This window comes from Anas acuta, chromosome 7 (genome assembly GCF_963932015.1).
Source record: "Anas acuta chromosome 7, bAnaAcu1.1, whole genome shotgun sequence".
Classification (NCBI taxonomy): domain Eukaryota; kingdom Metazoa; phylum Chordata; class Aves; order Anseriformes; family Anatidae; genus Anas; species Anas acuta.
The window spans coordinates 10,034,153-10,052,671 of record NC_088985.1 but is presented as its reverse complement, the minus strand read 5'-3'; the positions used below and the strand labels follow the sequence as shown (position 1 = coordinate 10,052,671).

At 39.2% G+C, this 18,519-nt stretch overlaps 1 protein-coding gene and 2 long non-coding RNA genes across 14 annotated transcripts in view; 1 reads left to right on the top strand and 2 right to left on the bottom strand.

Moving 5' to 3' along the window:
• WAPL (WAPL cohesin release factor) overlaps positions 1 to 18,519 on the top strand; it is a 149,806-nt gene that overhangs the window by 46,174 nt on the left and 85,113 nt on the right. The window contains exon 3 of the mRNA XM_068689384.1: positions 8,764 to 8,919. The gene's annotated coding sequence lies outside the window, so the exon portion shown is untranslated. The remainder of the gene's footprint in view (positions 1 to 8,763; positions 8,920 to 18,519) is intronic.
• LOC137859858 (uncharacterized) lies at positions 3,515 to 8,066 on the bottom strand. Of its 2 annotated transcripts, XR_011098604.1 has the most exons (4): positions 6,578 to 8,066; positions 6,165 to 6,392; positions 4,185 to 4,322; positions 3,515 to 3,995 (listed from the first exon to the last, which is right to left on the bottom strand). It is a non-coding gene; the product is annotated as an uncharacterized lncRNA (long non-coding RNA). The 2 variants fall into 2 exon arrangements; XR_011098603.1 differs by lacking the exon at positions 4,185 to 4,322 and having other exon boundaries at positions 6,578 to 6,733.
• Positions 9,249 to 16,707, bottom strand: LOC137859909 (uncharacterized). Of its 11 annotated transcripts, XR_011098654.1 has the most exons (8): positions 15,725 to 16,707; positions 13,938 to 13,998; positions 13,459 to 13,481; positions 12,276 to 12,367; positions 11,847 to 11,980; positions 10,789 to 11,248; positions 9,854 to 9,901; positions 9,249 to 9,766 (listed from the first exon to the last, which is right to left on the bottom strand). It is a non-coding gene; the product is annotated as an uncharacterized lncRNA (long non-coding RNA). The 11 variants fall into 11 exon arrangements; XR_011098644.1 differs by lacking the exon at positions 9,854 to 9,901 and having other exon boundaries at positions 15,725 to 16,705; XR_011098645.1 differs by lacking the exon at positions 9,854 to 9,901 and having other exon boundaries at positions 15,942 to 16,705.

The following is an 18,519-nucleotide window of genomic DNA, read 5'->3' as shown; positions in this document are numbered from 1 at the left end:
ATTATGTCAGTCTTCTCTGCAATGGTACAAATTTAGGTCTGTGACATGGCATTAGACTGCCACACTATGGCAGGACACCCTCCAGCCTCTCCTCTGCCTTAGTTTCCCTGGTAGTATTCCCAGTTTACTCTAGTGGTTTATGGCTTCAAGGTGGCTTGAAAAGGCCAACCCACCCCGTCCCTCTGGTCTGCCCTCACAGAGTAAAAGCCTGAAGACGAGGTAGTCACACACAGCACTCCCCAGCACAGCCAAGTCCAATCTGCAGTGCCCCCAGAACAGCTCATTAACTTGCTCCCTGGGCTGAGCTTTCAGGTTCAGCCTTCCCTGTCTGCTGTGGCTCAACCTCTGCACAAAGCCTACCCCTCGCCAGGGAACTGTGGTTAACCAAACTTGTCTCAGATAGTTTCAGTTGGTAGCTTCCCTAGTTCCAGTTCCCAAATAAGAGTTCCCACCTTTCAGCCCTTCTTGCATGTGAGATAAAAAGCAAATTGTACTGGTGCAGTTCAGTGCCTACTGTAGGCAGTGGAAAGATGGTATTTTAAAAATGATAAAATGTTGAATTGGTAGCCCTTTTTTTTTTTTTTTTTTTAATATTATCTGCATACGCAGCAGTTACTTCTGAAATGCAATGAAGTCAGTGACTAGAGCCTATCATGGCAGGATGTGTGGGGGGGAGCTGCACAAGTGTCTTGATGGATAAGATACAGGGCAAAAGTGGAGACAGCCAACTCTTTGATGGAAAGACTAAGTGAAGAGGAACAATGAGAAGCAATTTGTACCTACACACAGCAATCAAAATGAAAACCCTGGGGTTTGAGAAATAATAGCTCATGATAACCAGAAGGTAAAAAAATGTGGTCTCATCTGATATTAAAGAATTATCATCTTTATCCACAAATAGTAGGACTATTGTTTTCAAACTATCCCCAGAGAATATGTATACTGCCCTAATGGCTTTGCAGCTATTTTTCCTGGCACATACTGTCTTGTCTTACAACATTCCTGTGCAAGAAATCCTGTCCTTTCTAGAAGTATCATCAGTGATTCTGTTAGAGGAAAAAAAAAAAAAAGGTAAAACAAGACAAGATTGTCAATCCATTCGTGGGAGAAAATTACGTTACTGCACTAATAAGCAGACAGCTTTATCATTGACTGCAGCTTAAGTCTCAGCAGCTCACATATATTGCACGTGTCCTTGCTTTGCTGTTCTGTCCTGCACTGTGCCCAGTGCTTACAGGAATCTGGACAGGATGAGTAGGAAGAAACAAACCACTCAGTAAAATCACCAAAATTTCAAAATCTTCTATTGGAATTGTTTCCGAAGACAGCCTGAAAGAGTGAGTGCAGGTGAAAAACACCAGTGGATGTTTTAGCTGAATCTGTCATAGATTTCAGTGACAAACGCCCTGCCAGAGACAAAATGGCCAGTGGCAGCTGAAGCAGGAGGTGGCTCAGACTACAGCAGTGGGCAGGATTTGGACAGGGTTTGGGCAGGACCGTTGAGAACAGAGATGTTCTGAGGCGTTTCTCACTGCTGCAACTTGAGACCTCTAACACAGAGTCCAAAATCAAACAGACCTAATGCTTAAGCTAGAAGAGAATCCACTGCAGCTCTGTAATCAGTGTCTCTGTGTACAGAGGTGTAAAGCCATATATTTCTTTATAAACTGCTCTGCTAGGGCTATCATCCAGCCTGTCATCACCTTGGACTTTGATTCCCCAAATGTTCGTGTGAGGCCTGTACAGAAATAGAGCTGCTTCTTTGTCTAGCTCTCTGCAGTAGGGACTGTATTAATACCTACTCTGCTAAATGCCTCGTCTGGATCCTCATGGACTTTGGTTTCAGTTGCTATGACATCCTTTCTCTCTGACCTTGATTAATGGAATGTAACAGGCAATTATCACAAGGATGCAGACAGGATGCAAGTGGGTTGATGTGGCTGTGCAAGCAGTTAACACCGTGACTACGTCCCACCCAGTCTGAGCCCTTTTCAGCTGGATCCTGCCCTCTCCCAGATCATTGCTTTGATGGCTATTGCTGGGCATCATCTTAGCTCCCCGTTTTCTATTAAATCATATATATATTGCCAGTCTTCACATCCAAGGGCCTCGATGGGATGTCTATCTCTAGCTTACCTGTCATCTTTCAGACAGTGCTGGCTTTCCAGCTCTCATACTCTGTCAGCCAGTGATGCTCATTTCCATCGTTCACTTAACACAGCTACCAACACGCATGATTTACTTGTCTTCTTGCAGTTCCTCATGCTGGTGGCAGTAGCAACAGAAGACACTGACACTAACTAGGCTGCAGGCATACAGAGCCTGCTGGCTGTATTGTCTGTGCTGACCTACATTGTCTTATTCTTACCTGCTACTTTCCTGCCAGTATGCTTTCACTTCTTCTCTCCATATACTTTGGTAAGTCCTCTGGAACAGAGACTTTTCGCTCCGTGCTGGTATAATGCTAACATTTCTAGGCATGAGAGTAATGCAAACAATAAAATGGTGGACTTGTGCTCTCTGGTAACATCATAAATTTCCTCGTATATACTTACTTTTTTGCTGATGAATTAGTAGTTCAGTATGGCCACAATACAAAGTCAACTGAAGCTTGTTTTTTTTTTTTTGATATGTACGTAGATTATTTTTTTTAAGATTTTTTTAAAAAAGAATACAGAGAACCTCCTGCTCTAAATCAACAAATATCTAAAAACTAAACCTATATGAACTAAAATGATGGGAAACACTAGCACTTATCCTCAGAAAGCCAAACTTACTTTTCACTCTAATTTTGTAGTTGTGCCTGCTTTGTACAAAAGCGGCGGCATTCCTGTCCACTACTTGCAGATGATGCTTCAAATCATGAAATCACAGTTGGACAGTAATTTCACAGCACAGCAGACAAATGTAAACAAACATGCCATCTTTATTAAACTTACATGTTTTTCACTGGAAGTTTATGTGAAATTCACATGTGATTGGGAAGACTTTGCACTGTATTCTCTCTGCTCTTTGTAGATGACTACCACTTCACTTGAAACAACAAGCCACACTGAAACCATGCATCTTTAAATACAGAGTGAGTTTCTGGGCCTGATTACCTAAAGCAGTTGAGCTATTTCACACAGCACCATACCCCTTCCTTCTTGTGCCAACTGATATTTCAGAATGTCACCAGCAGGAAATGACTGACATCTCCCTGTCTAATGAAAACCTGGATCCCATGCTGAAAGACATCACATTTAGACAAGCCTTATCTCACTTATGAATGAAGGATTGAGCATCTTCTTTTCCTGGTAAGAAAAGGAATGTTTTCTCTTTCTCTGCATAAGACTGCAGAACACATCAATAAAGAATGGACACAGAGGCATTTCTCGCTGATTACAGAAACATCTTTTTTTTTGTTGTTTTTGATTACAGGAACATTTTGCAGCATTTAGTAACAAAGCGTAGTCTTTTCAGAGCAAAATTCTCATCACCTTCTTTGCTCCCCCCAAAAAACATTACTCAGTCAGAAAGTTAAGACTCTGCCCTCCTTACCTAAAGGCTTTTTTATTAAATAAAAGCATTGTTGCTGCCTCATACACAAGAAACAAAGGTGCTTGATTTTATCATTGTTCATTTGTAGTAACCAATTGTCAGAGGGAACAAGTAGTGAGAAATAGTCATATCTCGCTTACACATTCAACTGAAAATGGCAAGTTCAAAAAACCCTCGCCATGCAATCAGTACAACCTATTGATTGCTATTGCATTCCTGACTATGAACATACTTGATCTATCCGGTATTTTGTTTTCAAATTCATTGACTTGTGGCGGAATTACTTTCTTGCATTTCTTTTCAAGTGAGAAAACTGAACTCTTGATTTTACATTTCACAGGGAAACATCCTTGTTCAGCAATCAGAACTAGTTACCGTCATCAGACAGCTGCAATGGTCTTGATGTGCTCCGGAGTCTTGCAGACAGCAAGTCAACAATGATCACATTGGCTACTCTGTAAAAAGAATAGAAAAATAATCTCAGAGCAGCATTCTGAAGTTATGTACCAAAGAGATTCAAACCTATTTTCTGAGCATATTTCACACATAAGGCACAGTGTGTCTTTTAGGACTTGACTTCACAGTTCACCAGAACAGATATTCCACAGAAGGTATGGAAAGTTTCTGGGTCATTCTGCCCTTACAGAAGTAAGCTGTTTTGCACTTTCATTGTGGATGAACTCTTCAGGTAACATAGATCAACCCAGGGATGGCAGCCAGGATCAGCCGAGACTCTCAGCTATCTGACAAGCCCATGACCTCAGGGCAGGTCTGAGGTAAAACTGTGGAGAAAAAAAACAAAAACAGCAAGTCATGGGCAGTGAGAGTACCCAGAGCCAGACCAGTGAGGTCCAGAGCCAGGCACAAGCAGAGCTGTGCCAGAAACAGATATACAGTGAAGGGCCAGACCTACACTTAAAATGGAGCCCTATAAGCAGAGGAGTGGATGGGCCCCCAGGCAAGGCCAGCCAGGGCCATTAAGACCTATTAACAGTGTCAGGGTCCTGACAGATGCTGCTTCTCAAGTTCTTGAGAAAGTCTTACTAACTTCTTCCTGCTAAAATGAAGTCTTAATAAATGAGCACATTTCTCAGGTACAGAGTGCTTACTGCCTTGCACTTAACTGCTCCTTAACACCCATCTAACATCTGGCCATTTATTTAGGGTCTTAATTTTAGAATCTTCCAACATTTTGGAAATTTGGAGCAAGAGATCTCAAGGGATATTTTTACTTCAAATCATCTGTTTCATTACTTTAAAGGAAGATAGTGGGGTTTAATTAATATGCCTAAGAACAGAAGAATACCAGAATGACCATTCTGAGTCAGTCCCCAGCCCCAACCTCCAATATCAGGCTCAAAGCAGCATGCTAGGAAAGAGTGCAAGAATATGGTGAGATTGCTGCCAGAATAAACCTGCTGAGACACAGGCTCTTTACCTCCTTTTTCCTAGTAACTGGAAGAGAAATCTTTCCTCTCAAGATGTCACTCATGTTTTAGTGAGGCTTCTTTTGTGTAGATTATAAATAGTCTTATTAGAAGCTCTGATTTTTAGGATTTGAAAATATGAACTCTGGGACTCGTATTACAGAGAAGTGCTTGCAACTGAAGCACTTGGAATGGCTAGCTGAGCATTTCAGAACAGGGGTTTTACACACTGCCCCATAGGTTGTTGGGCATTTAGTCCTTTAATGATCACCTGTGCTACTGCCTTCTGGTGCACTGGTTCCTGAATTTCTCCTCTGTACTTGTGATCACTTGATGCACTTTCATCAGACTATAAGATGGTTGGTCAAAAAATTTGAAAAGAAACATTTCAGCTTTATTATAGAATATCAGATACTCCATATCCCACTGATGGTACATCTTGCTCTCTTCAGTTTTGGGTTTTACAAATACGTGTTTTGTTTCAGTTGAATCTTACAAATTGTGTGTAGAATCCAGCAACTGAGCTGGATTATTTAAGTTCTGTCATTTCTGTAGGAACAGCAGTTTTCAGTCACATGTAGCTAGCAATTTTTATGACGTATGAGCCAAGATGAAACTCAGCAGTTTGCCTTGATCATTTTCTCTCTGTACTGTTGAAAGGACTTCAAATATCAGTACTCCTGTTAGCAATTTATATTAGAAAAATGGAGTGATGACTGTGGTATGAAAAAGCTCTTTCAACAGAGGTTTGGTTCCTTCCCCCCCCCCCTTAACAATAAGTGTTTGAAAAACATGGTGTAGATGTAATGACATGCTACAAACTGGGCAGCAATGAGGACCAACAAAAGCCTGTAACTCTTACTTCTAGCTGCCCCAGAAGTGAAAGGAACAGACACCTTTATTTACCATGTCTGACCAACATGTGCTCTTTCCCTGCCAGATTTTGCCTGAACATGCCTGAGAGTCAATTGATTATAAAACTATACTGACCCAATGTTTGTGAAGATGTAGATTGAACTTGTGTGGAGGTATTTGATCATTAAGTGCAGCTGTTACTGAAAGTCATTATTGGAACATATAATACAATGAGAATCTTGCAAGCTTTAATAAGAACAGTGTCATTCTGGGTTGACTGGGGCCATTGATTAGTATTACAAACAGTGTAGCAGTAAAAGCACATTTTTCCAGTGATTTTACCTGGTATGATTATCTTGTTTGATAAACAAGATCATCTGCTTCCCTGGGACAGTGTCCAGTTCTGGGTTCCCCAGTACAAGAAAGATGCAGACCTACTGGAACAAGTCCAGCACAGGGTCACATGGCTGGTTAAGGAACTGGATCATATTTTATATGTGGAGACAGCTGAGACTCTTCAGCCTGCAGAAAAAGCGGCTTTGAGGGCAAGGTTCGATCTCAATGTGGTATCTGGTAGGAGGGAATGAAAAGGAGAGACAGACTCTTCCCAGTGATTTCAAGTCCAATAAAAACAAAAAACAAACAAAACAAAAACAAGTTCCCTCAGAACACTAGAGGGTGGTCAACCACTGGGACAGGTTGTCCAGAGAGTTAGGGGAGTTTTGAGCTTTAAGAATATTCAAAACTCAACTCACCGTAATCCTGAGAAGCCTGCAGGGAACCAGCTGTAGTTGACCTTGCTCGTGAAGGGATTGGACTAGATCACAAGAGGTACTGTCCAGTCTCAGTTTCTTTCTCTGACTGTACAAAGAAAACTAATTTCTTATTTACCAGACATCTACTAGCCAGAACAGCAGGAGGAACATAACAGATCAACAAGTGTAATGTAGATAATATAAAAACAATAGTCCTGCATGCTAACAAGCTCAGAACTCAGCTTCAGGCACACACAAAAAAAATATGGAAGAGAAAATCTGAGAAATCTTTCTCCTACCACAGAGTGAATGCTGACATGAAGAGTTAAACACTGGATACTTATTCAGGCTGCTAATTCCATTCATGCTTTCAGAATAATGTAATTCAGAACTTGATAGCATTTAGTTGTAACTTTCTCAATTCATAGACATGAACAAATAGTAGCCCAAGTATATTTTTGAAGGGATGCAAGACATGGACTCCTGATGGCTCTTGAACAGAAGACATTTATTACCCTTTTTCACTACATACACTTTCCCCATAGCCCCACATGCTGTCCACACACCCACATCTGTTATACAATTGGTTAGAGACCCTCAGACATGTGCCTCAAGCCAGCCAGCAATTGCCCACTGCCCCAAAGCTCATCTTTAACACAGCAGCCAATTTACTTTATCTCAATCTCACTCAAGTTTTCGTTTCTACCACTTGTTTCCTCATTATCTCTAATTCAGGGACACGTGAAACAGCATGGAGCCACCTGCAAATTCCTTTCCCACTTATTTTTCCCAGCACATTGCCATATACTAATAGCTCCTTCCTTGAAATAAAGTATGCTAATGGACAAGTCAGAGAAGTTTTGTCCAACCATCTGCCAGTTGTTTTCCTGTTCTGTCACTTGAGAAGTCACAATGGAAGCACCTATTGTCATTTAGTATCTATTAATATATTTAACTGTTAGCATACATTTTACACAATTTTGTCTAACAGAAGATTTTACTAGATAAAACACTTTGTAATAAGAAAATGTAGTATGTTGAGTTAGCTTCTTTATTGCTGTCCAGTAGTCTACAGCAACCTCTCCCTTTATTGCTAAGGAGTTCTACTAGAAATGTATTTGTTTCACATTAGAAAAAGTAGATTTAGTGCCATTCTGATACAAGAACATGGTTGTCTGCCAAAGGAAGCTTCTAAGATGCTAAGGAAACCCCCATGAGACAGGGCCCATGTCTTTTATCAGAATAGCCATGCCTGCTGTAATTGATATGTTTTGCTAGTGGACACAATGCACAGATGTTCTTGGTAGCACAGGTGCCCCTCTCCAGCTGAATACAAGACAATTATAGCACAATATCAATTTAAGAGTATTTTCAGACAATAAAAAGCAAGAGCATCCACTTCCACACATGTAATTACTCTGACAACTTCTGTGCAGACGAGCACTTAAACAGTGTTCATTGTTAAACTGAATCTGAGTTTCAGGCCAGTGGTCCTTCTGCAGCACCAGGGTTCCTGCAGGTAAGGAGTATGTCAGTCTGGCAGCTTGGGCTTCCCTGCATCAGCTCCACACAGCCCTGGCTGTTAAAGACCATAGTGATTGGCTTGCCAGGTCTTTCTCCCTTCTCTGAACTATTTCTCTTCAGTATCTGACATCCTTGTCTTGATTGAACAAGATATAGAAACAACCCCACTCTTTGACTGTTTCTTTTTCTAAAGAAAAGACAGTTATTCAGTGGACAACAGTCCAACTGCTTTGAAACTTTTCTGCATTTAAGGAAGAAAGCTTTCTTCAGGCTAGTCTGCAATTTCTAGAATTCTACCAAATATTTTTGTTTATAACAGATGTTTATCATGTTTTGCCAGAGGCTTGAACAGTTGGCAGCTTTTCCTAAGCATCAACTGTTAGCACAAAAAGTACAGGAAAGCTGACATACCTGCCCTTTTACAACAAATCATGATGAAGAACATTGCCAGCTATAACATGAATTTTTCATTTTCCCTTTACTGAATTTCAGAAGAAATTTAGCATTTAGTGCAATGAGTTAGCATTGTATGAGGCAGGAGATTAACACTGAATTAGCAGGAGGTTTAGTTGCTTAAATTCAGCGTACAACATCACACTGATTTATTTTCCAGTAAATAAATACTACTGAGTTGATTGAAATTAAATCTTTTTCCTTCACAGATAAGATACGCCTTCCAACAACCTGCATCCACCCAAAGAAGTTTCTGCTGCACTTCAAAGTGACTGCTTAACTCTAGGTCTCCTTGCAGAAAAATAATGGCTAAAGAGGTGACAAGGTCTAATGCAGAAAGGCATAACCAGGACATGTGGAACCAGGTACGTTTAGAACTGTTGTTTTGTAACTCCTCTTGCACAGTCACCTGCACTTGATAATTTAGAACATGCACAGGCCTTGGTTTACATAGGCATGTGACATTCATACTATCCTGTCCCACAACCGATGGAGGTGGCACACATTTCTAACAATTAACGCAGGTAGCTAGATCTTAGAGAAATTTAATAGATAAGCTAGTATTGAGTAACGTTTCTCAAAAATACTATTTAGTGCTTCAAGAAATCTGGCCTTGACAAATGGTATATATTATCAATGCTAATGGCCTGAATGACATCCAATTAGAACTATAGAACAAAAATAATGAGGGACTTAAAAACATAGGTGATAATTAGGTTAGTCAAAGTGTCTGTGGTCTAACCAAAGACATAACCTATAAGACACCTGTAGAATAGCATGCAAAAAAAGATGTATTTGATCTGTACTGAATATGGAGGTGCTAATGTCTGAGGTATATTTGTTCAATACATAAAGTAATTGGAAAACGCAGAATAAGAGATGATAGCTAGAGCAACATGCACATTGTACAAATTACTAGTTAAAAGTAGCTTTATAACCTTTAGATTCAAGGGACTGAGGAGCTAGATCTGGTTGTGTGGGGATTGGTCACAGCCTGGATAGCACCCTACTTACTGTAAGGCCCTGAATGGAACACAAATCTAGTATGTACCTGGGCACTGCAGACAGCTCTGTCCCTCAAAGGGGTGGCATGAGGAGCAAATGGCTGTTGCAGTGGATGAGGAGGAGGCAGCTCCAGCATCAGCTTGCAGTCCCTTGACAGCAGTAACAGCCAGGGCCAGAGCAGCTCGTGGCCAGTGGCAGAATCAGGCTCTAGAAGGAACAACAAATATGAAACACCACCATTACCTTAGATGAAAGGAAAACTCAAGCATGCACAGCATTACATTTTTGCCCTACCTTGAGTTTTCTAAAGTTTAGCGCAAATTCCTCTTCCACAGAAAGTAGCTGGAAAGTGCATAACATTTAGTCGAGTATTACAAAAACAGTAGTTAAGGGGAAAACCAGACAGTGGAATAGGACAGACGAGCAGAGGAAGGGAAGGAGCCTAGCAAGGAACCAAATCAAGCAGTAACATACCATTCATCTAGTAACAGTAACAAGAGGTGCCAGTTCTTTATATTTTAAGAGCAGAAATTAATCTACTCACAGCATTAATCGGTAATGCCTGAAATCAATATTGTAACAGACTAATGGATCTGAAAAGTCATTAGTGGCATGTAGGAAGCTTACTTCCTAAAAGTAATCTGCATGAACATTAACATTAGAGCTAGTCAGAGAATATATAATCTTGCCTGTGCAAAACCTGATATTAAATCTTCCCAATTAATCTGAAAAGCAAGTTATTCCTATAAAAATCCTAAAATTCCTTTTAGTAGGTCCCTCAAAATTTTGGGGGTAAAGCTTCTGAAGTAAAACATTTTTCTCAGAAATATTGAGGAAGAAAACAGATTTAACTTTTTCAGGATTACCTCAGTAAAATTCTTAGAAAATATCTAGCTCAACTGTCTTTTTACTGATGGGCAATACGTAGAAATTTTAGTAAAGCTCTATCTAGCAGCAAAAGTTAATGATATGGGAAATAATCAAGTACAGTGACTACACCATCTTGATTCCTTTGCTTTTAGCTAGATAAAGCCAAATAAATTTGTTTTATCAGGAAATTGAAAGGCTGCGGCATTACAGGAACATTGTTGCAGACTTCATTATTCTTTAGTCTTACCATAACCCTTGGAACCTTTCTTCTAATAAAGAAAATCAAATGTATTTTTATAAGGAATATCTACTGACACTGAGCATGTTGATCTTGCTAATAGTTTTGACATAATACTTACATGAGAGGATTACAACTTCGTAATGAAAGTTTGTCACTGAAATTATCTGTTCAAAGAAGGGACTCCTCTGAAAGAGCAGCTGTACTTCATCAAGAATGTCCTTTGCATCCAAAGCAGATGAAAAAGGTCACTCCCAGGATTTGCTCATGGAAGACAGATGCTGCTATTAAAAGCTGATACTTGTTGCCATCCTGTTTCTGTGCTCATTCCTATCATTTATGACCCTACAGAAGACAACTCTGTTCTGGAAAAAAATGCTCTGAAATTCTGTATGAATTATTTTTAAAAGTAACCTGCAGACATACAAGACCTTCAGAACGTAGCACAAATGCTGATTGTTACATTTCTCCTCACCCTATGGGAGATTTAGTAACTTCAAGCACTGCTATTAATTTGCTTGTATTTTATTCTTTCAGTCCATTTCTTTTCTTCCTCCTTTATGCCTCAAAGTTGCTGTTTTCTAGAAAAGTGTATTAAAAGAACCAAGTGTGAGGTCTAACTGGAAATAACAAATTCGGTTGAATACATCTATAAATAAAGCAAATTCTAACAAAACTAATTTCTGAACACCTGGCAAGTTCCAGAAGCATTTATAGATAAAAATACATTTTAAAACATTATAGAAAACCTGTAAGAACCCGTGTAACATAGCTTAACTTAATTGGTATCGCTTATTATCTATAAAAACTGATAACGTAGTCCCAAGCTAAAAGGACATAAAGTTTATAGTAAATAATACTAAAGTATGTGTTAAATTGCATTAATTTTAATGGTATCTGTGTGTTGCAGATTAAACAGTTACTTTATCAATCCCTCTTCTTGTTAGAAAAGTAAATATTGATATACCTGTTTCACTAATAGATCCTTGCTAAAGAAGTGAATAATTTACAGTACACAAAGTCTGGAGGTATGGCTGTAATGAAGTAAACTAAAGTATACTCTGGGTAAAAGCAAAAACTGCCATTAAACCCCACAATGATAAGGACTGGAAAGAGGGTTGAGTTCTTTCAAGAGTTAGTATAATAAGATAGAACCACTTTATATGATGTAGTACATACCAATCTACTAGTTCAGAGCATGTCATCCTAGGGGTTTGAAGCCAGTTGAAAACACTAGATATACACTAGTAGAAGAAACTAGCAGTGGGATGGGCCCTCAAAGAAATTGTGCTCAGAATTACTTAACTAGCATTCTGTGAAAGACAGAGTTCAAGCATCAGTTCATTTATTTAAAATACACTTTTCTGTTCTTGTTGCACTGTAAGTTTTTCCTTAATGCTGAAGTAACTTCTACTCTCACCATTCCCCTTATTCTCTTTTTCTGGACAGACACCACCTCTCCTCCCCCCCCACATTGTTCTTTCATTTTCTTCCCATCCTTCATTTCTTCTTTTATTCCAAACAGCATCTTTCATTCATTCTCCTCATTCTTACTTAATCCTTTCTTCATTTTGTTATATTTCAGTCTGGGAAAAAATAAATATTTACCTTTGTAGGAAACTGGAAAAGCACAAAAGCAAGCTATTTTTCATAACAGAATAACAGAGAAGTGGTGAACCATGTCTGCAGCAGCCTAATTTCTGGAAACATAACAGTCCTTGAAGGGAATTATTCAGAGTTCATCTGCCAGTCCCACTGATTGTGCATTCAGGAACTCTTTGCGTGCTCAGAAAACTAAGAAGCACACTAACTTTGTAACAAGACCTTTGAGACACTATCACTGCAACATTTAGCACAAATTTAAGAACTTATCAGCTAATTAACAAAGAATACATTGTAGAGATATTAATGACAAAACGAGAACAAGGAAGCATGGATTTCCCTCACAAACACACATTACTACATGTTGCTGCATGCAGTGCACCAGTTGAATTACAGTCATTTGGAACAGCCTGCATTTACTCTGAAATTAACAATTTTTAAGAAGGTTCATGCCCAGTGCTAGAAAAGTGTAACTAGATATAAGACCCTTGCTAAATACATTTTGACATTTTATTCCCACTTCAGTTTTAAAACAATATCATTGTTTTTAGAAGCTCAAAAATATAATTCTTTTAACAAATAGCATTAAACTAAAGGAAGTTTTGGAGGTACTTAGTAAATTTTTTTATAGTCTAATACAATCTATTGAAAATTAAACAATGTAACTGGGTTGTGTGTTGTTCCTTCATTTGATTATATTGTTCAAGCAAATGCAATCACAGCAAGATTAACTTGTCTCTGATATAAGACACAGGGCTCAGCCAGAGGCAGTTGTTAGTTTGGTATCTGTTTTACATGCAATTACCTGTTTTCAAGTCAGAACTATCTGACATGAACAGGGGGTAGCTTGTTTTACATGTAACAAGGGCAAGCTAATTTCTCTGAATATGGTTTCATTTGACATTTTTACATTGAAAGCATTTGAAAGGGAACAATCCCCTTACTTACTACCTACTTTATCACATGAAAATACTACAGTGCCTTGACTTCATCTTTTCTGCAGCAAGATATCCAGTATATATTTGTTACTTTATAGGAAATACCTTTCTTTAGTGAAATGATAGCCTCAACTATCAACTGAAGGCTTTCTGAAACAGTACAGCGATAAGTGTTGTAGCAAAGAGTTCAAGTCCTTAGAAAGACCTCTTGCCCATTCACAGTTCTTTTGTAATACATATTCTGTACTCACCTCTTTCCTTTCTTTGTTCTCATCTGCAATAAAAACATACAACTTTCTGAATCTATAGGAAAATAGTGTTCTACCACTGAGCCTATCCTCTCATCAGAGAGCCCATGGAGGACCGGGTTTCTCATACTTCTTTCTCCCTTGGTTCTACTTTGAAAACAACACTTGTTTCAATCTCAGTAGTATCTCCCTTAATTCCCCCCGCCATCATTTGGCAAAAAAACAAAACAAAACACATCATTTGGTTTGAGTAATTCTCAGTGCTTGAAAAGCAAGTTCCTCCATAACACACCATTCATTAACATGATTAGATTATATTATCTATTACATTATGATTAATCACTAAGATCTCTAGGAAATTTGATTTTAAGTGAGGCACATACTGCTTGTTACTTAAAGCCACCTGCTGTAGTAAGGTTGGAAATTATTCAGCTGCTATGAAACAGTATCACATGATCAGATTTTTTTGCTAGCCCACTTACCAATTTGATTATAGCAAGAGGGAAAAACAGCAGCAAAAGCATTTCTTAATTGTTAGAAAGACTAGGAAAAAAAACAAAAAATAGAACAAATCACCAGTGAGGAACACCGCCTCATGATCATTCACCACTTAAGAAAGGTCCTCAGTTGGAAGTTGCACTAAGGTTTTTTGATATCTTTATGGCCAACTTGGTTCAACAAAGAAAGGAAACCATTACAGTAATCCACAGTAAACATCAACATTTGTTTCTATCCCTTTTCATAATGTACTACAGCACTGTCCAATTCAGACTGTAAATTGTGATTAGCAAAGAAAACACCAGTTAGGCTGTTTCTCAGGAATCCTATGGCTCTGTCACAAAACTAGAGTTACAACAAGAGAGACCAATCCATGCAGAGTTGGCTTGAACATGCTTGAACATAAGTAGCCTTTCCTAAGCAGAGCTTTATTGCAAGGACTCTGACTTGAGTTCAAACAATAGTAGTAGCTCTCAGTTGCATTTTCTAGAAGCAATGTTTAGGTATGATAAATCAACGCATCCTAACACACACTGGTGGTACTCACTCAACATCCATCACCTAAAATTGTGAGTTGAGAGGACCTGTACATACTTAACTCTATTACCTCCTTCTGATCTAAGAGGAGCAAGCCTTGAAACTCTTGACCAGCGTGCTGGTTTTACCATGCTGGGCAGCTAAACACCACAGCTGCTCTCTCACTCTCCCTCCTTAGATGAGGAGGGGAAGAAGTAAAGCAAAGAACAACTCATGGGTTGCGATAAAGATAATTTAATTAAAGGGAAATATAATAATTAAAGAAAGATTATTATGAACTAAACAATTTAACTAAAGGGAAATAAAAAGGGAAAGGGGAAAAGGGGAGAAAAAGGAAAACAAACAAATAAAACAAATGAAGGCTATGTGGAAGTGCAGAGGAAAGAAATTACTCTCTACTTCCCACAAATGAGCGATGATTGACCACATCCTTGAAGCAGGGCATCAACACATAGCTGGTGTTCAGGAGGAGTACTGACGTTTTCACGAGAGCCCACCCCTCCCCTCTTCTTCCTGTTTCCACCTTGTATTGCTGAGTGTGACATCATATGGTATGGAATATCCCTTTGGTTGGTTTAGGTCAGCTGCCCTGGTGATGTTTCTCTTCTCACTTTTTGCCCACCCCCTAGGAGGACTGGAGAAAGGCCCGATGCTGTGCTAGCACTGCTCAGCAGTAGACACAACACTGGTGTGATAACACTGCTGTTCAGCTACAAGTGCAGAGCACAGCACTGTATGGGCTGCTGCCGGGAAAGTTAACATTCCAGACAGACCCAGTACAACCAGGAATGAGCTCAAGCAGAGTCCTTGTCTTTCAGCTTTTTAAGTGCCTAAGAATCACAATGATAACAGGGATATTATTGTCTTACAAGTAACAGATTGGATAAAATTGTTTATGGGCTTATCACTTAATAGTGGAAACTCTTACTTTGAGTTATTACTGAACTAGTACTTCATACATGTATGTAGGAAAAGCATTAACACCAATTTGAGTTTCATACAAGAAGCAAGTTCAATTTAAACAATACTGTGATAAAAAATGTGAATAAGAGCATCGCAGTTACAAGCAGAAGGAAATATTTTCCTAATGAAGTAGGATAATTGTATATAAGGCTTAAATTAACATATAATTATCATTTACAGTAAAACTGAGTGTAACAATCTGAATTAGTGCGTAAAGACTCTTCAAACAATAGCAGAAACAATATACAATGCAACAGTATGAAACTCTTACTTTCTCACGATAGAAGGGTTTTAAGCATGATTCACCTATGGAAATATTATTCAATTAATTCTGTTCCTGTAGCCCATATTGAATTACTAGCATTCATTTAAGAATATAAGAATAGGAGTACTTAACTCAAGATACTACTTTCAACAAGTGAAACCAATGCAGAAAGCTTTGTGCCAGGAAACACAGAGGAGCAGCAGCTCCCTAGAAATCTACAAACCAGACATGGTAGCAGTCAGGAGAACCAGAACTTCCATCAGCCAAGGCCCAGCCAGTCCCCTGAACCTCAGAAAAACAAGCAGGAGAAAAACCAGCCCAAGGAAAGCAACTAGCAGTGTTAGTCTTCATATGTACTCTTAAGAGCGATAGAGGATTATATGATCTAAAATCAAGTTAAGGAACCACATCAGAATTAGGTCTAAGGGATATTCAAGGTCAGATATAACTTAAAGAATACACCTGAAATCACCCTAAAAAAAGTTTAAGTCTAGCTTAACAAAATATGGCAGTACTAAAACTCACACACCAACTCAAACAAAGGGTAAGTTTTTAAGGCTGAGCTTAAATAGAGCTTCTGGGCCTGTGGGCAGAAGGCGTGGGTGGAAGTACCAGCTGGAGCTGATGAGGGCAGTTAAGGCCTGTTAGTTCACTCAAGGCACTGACATATTGAAGGTGTTTATTGCTCCCATGAGAGTGGTTTATTTACTGCTATCTGTGCAGCTATTCTATTGCTATTTCTTGTCAGATGTGATAAAGTTTAAACAAAAGAAGAAGCCTCTCTTTCAAAGTTGCACTCTAGTAGAGCAAACTTGAAATACGTTCCCAAACATTCCTCATGTGACATTTAAAACCACCACAAACTCTCTTCAAGCTCATGATGTGAATGATATTTAAGTGATTTTCAACTCCTCTTTTATTCTAAATTGGACTTTAACAAACCACCAGGTGAAACAGCCATGAGGCTGTTCCATGTTTCCACTCCTTTTATCAACAGAGCAAGAATATTCTGAATCAGGAAAACAGAAGGCATGTCAACACCATACAGAGCACCATGCACAGATGCTGGTTTGGATTGTGGAAGCGGAATGGAAACACCAGTACAGTACTTCTTCCAGGCCAATAACTCCTGCTGAGCACTGCTTTTCAGTAACATTAACCATTCTAACCAGAGTACAGAGCTAACTTTGTTCTGAAACTTCTTTGACTACTACTACCTTTCTCCTCTGCACAGTACAATAGCACACGGCATAGGTACATTCAAAATGATCTATAATAAAACAGACTGAGCTCTTGATTTTCCCTTTGGAGTCATTATAAAGATCCCAGATGTGGGGAAGATGTACCCACAGCCTGTTCTGCAAGGCATCGCTGGACGTTCTTTAAAATAGCAGTTGGAGCGAAGGAGAACTGGCCATACTGATGGAAGGATCATACTGTGGCGCTCCTGCCATTTTCCAAACAGTAGCTGTATGGCTGCAAATGAGCACAGGCAGGACAAAATGTTCTGAGCTGTCACAAGGCTGACAGAAATGTGATCACATGCTGAGCAGGCGCGAGTCATGTGCAGAGCCAGCTGTGCCAGTAACTGCTTGAAAATTAAAGTGTGGAAGCAATGGGGCCTATGTAGTCCTGTGGTATCTGTTTGAAGCAGTACAATTCTTCCAAAATATCCTCGGTATACAGTGCTTGAGAAGCTGTGGATTCTCTGAAGAACTACGTTGCTTTTTTACCTTTTATTTAAGATAAATCAATTATATGTACCAGGGCCAGGAGGGACTAGGCCTTAATAGCAGTAACCAACCTCAGGTGGGACCCACACCCACACACATACTTACTCTCTGACTGTGGACCAAGGAGCTCTACTTAAGCTCAGTTCAATAGCTGTTTGAATTTGGTTGTAGAAGTGCTATTCTGTAACTCAGCTGTGGCCTTCTTGGTTGTTGGTTCCAGTCCTAATTTACAGGCTGGCTTTCTATCTTGGTTTTAGGTTTATCCTTGTTGTCATGCATCTACTGAGTGCCCACCAAGTTTTGTTTGACTGTGGTTATTTCTGCTAGATTAGTTCTGGCCTGAAGGTTGATTGCCTAGCTTGACCTTGGACCTCCATCATCACCAAAATTTGCTGTATAATCCAAATGTTTAATCAAATTTGGCTACTATTCTTGAGTCAACCTTGCTCAGGTAACGGAGGGCTAAATGCTGCTAACCTTGTTACTGTATTTAGCTCCTTGTTTATTAAACAAAAGCTAGTTCTTGCTGTCTCCTGACAAAATGAAGTTTAGTAGCAATAGAACTAGTTTGTATGACTTTCAGACATCTGGAATGACTGTATTTATATTCAATAGAAAATCTCAATGCTCTTGTTACCAGTGCTTTACAGCTTATGGAAATCCCTATGCTTGTCTTCTTCAACTGTCCTTCAGGTCATTCTTGGAGTTTGTCACTTCTGTAACCCATGTTTAAACTGCCTCTTAAAGGTATGGTTCTTTTTTCCCTACCCTGAGGTGCCTGTTCTAGGTGCCAATATGAGCAAGCATGCAGTAAGGCAGTATAGAGAATTGAAAGCCAAGGATAGAAAGCTGATGGAGGTTGAGCATAAGGGGTGAGACAGGCTTACCTAAGCAAAAGAGATTAGTTATCAAACTTCTTGTAGCTTTGCTTCTATTTATGCAAAAGTCACAAGCTGGGTTTGGTTGTTCTTCTACCACTTCTGAAAGTGATTACAGGGAAATTATTTGAGTGAAAACTTTATTTAGTGCTTGAGACAGCCCCTGCTGTCAAATCGCAGTGGTAAAATA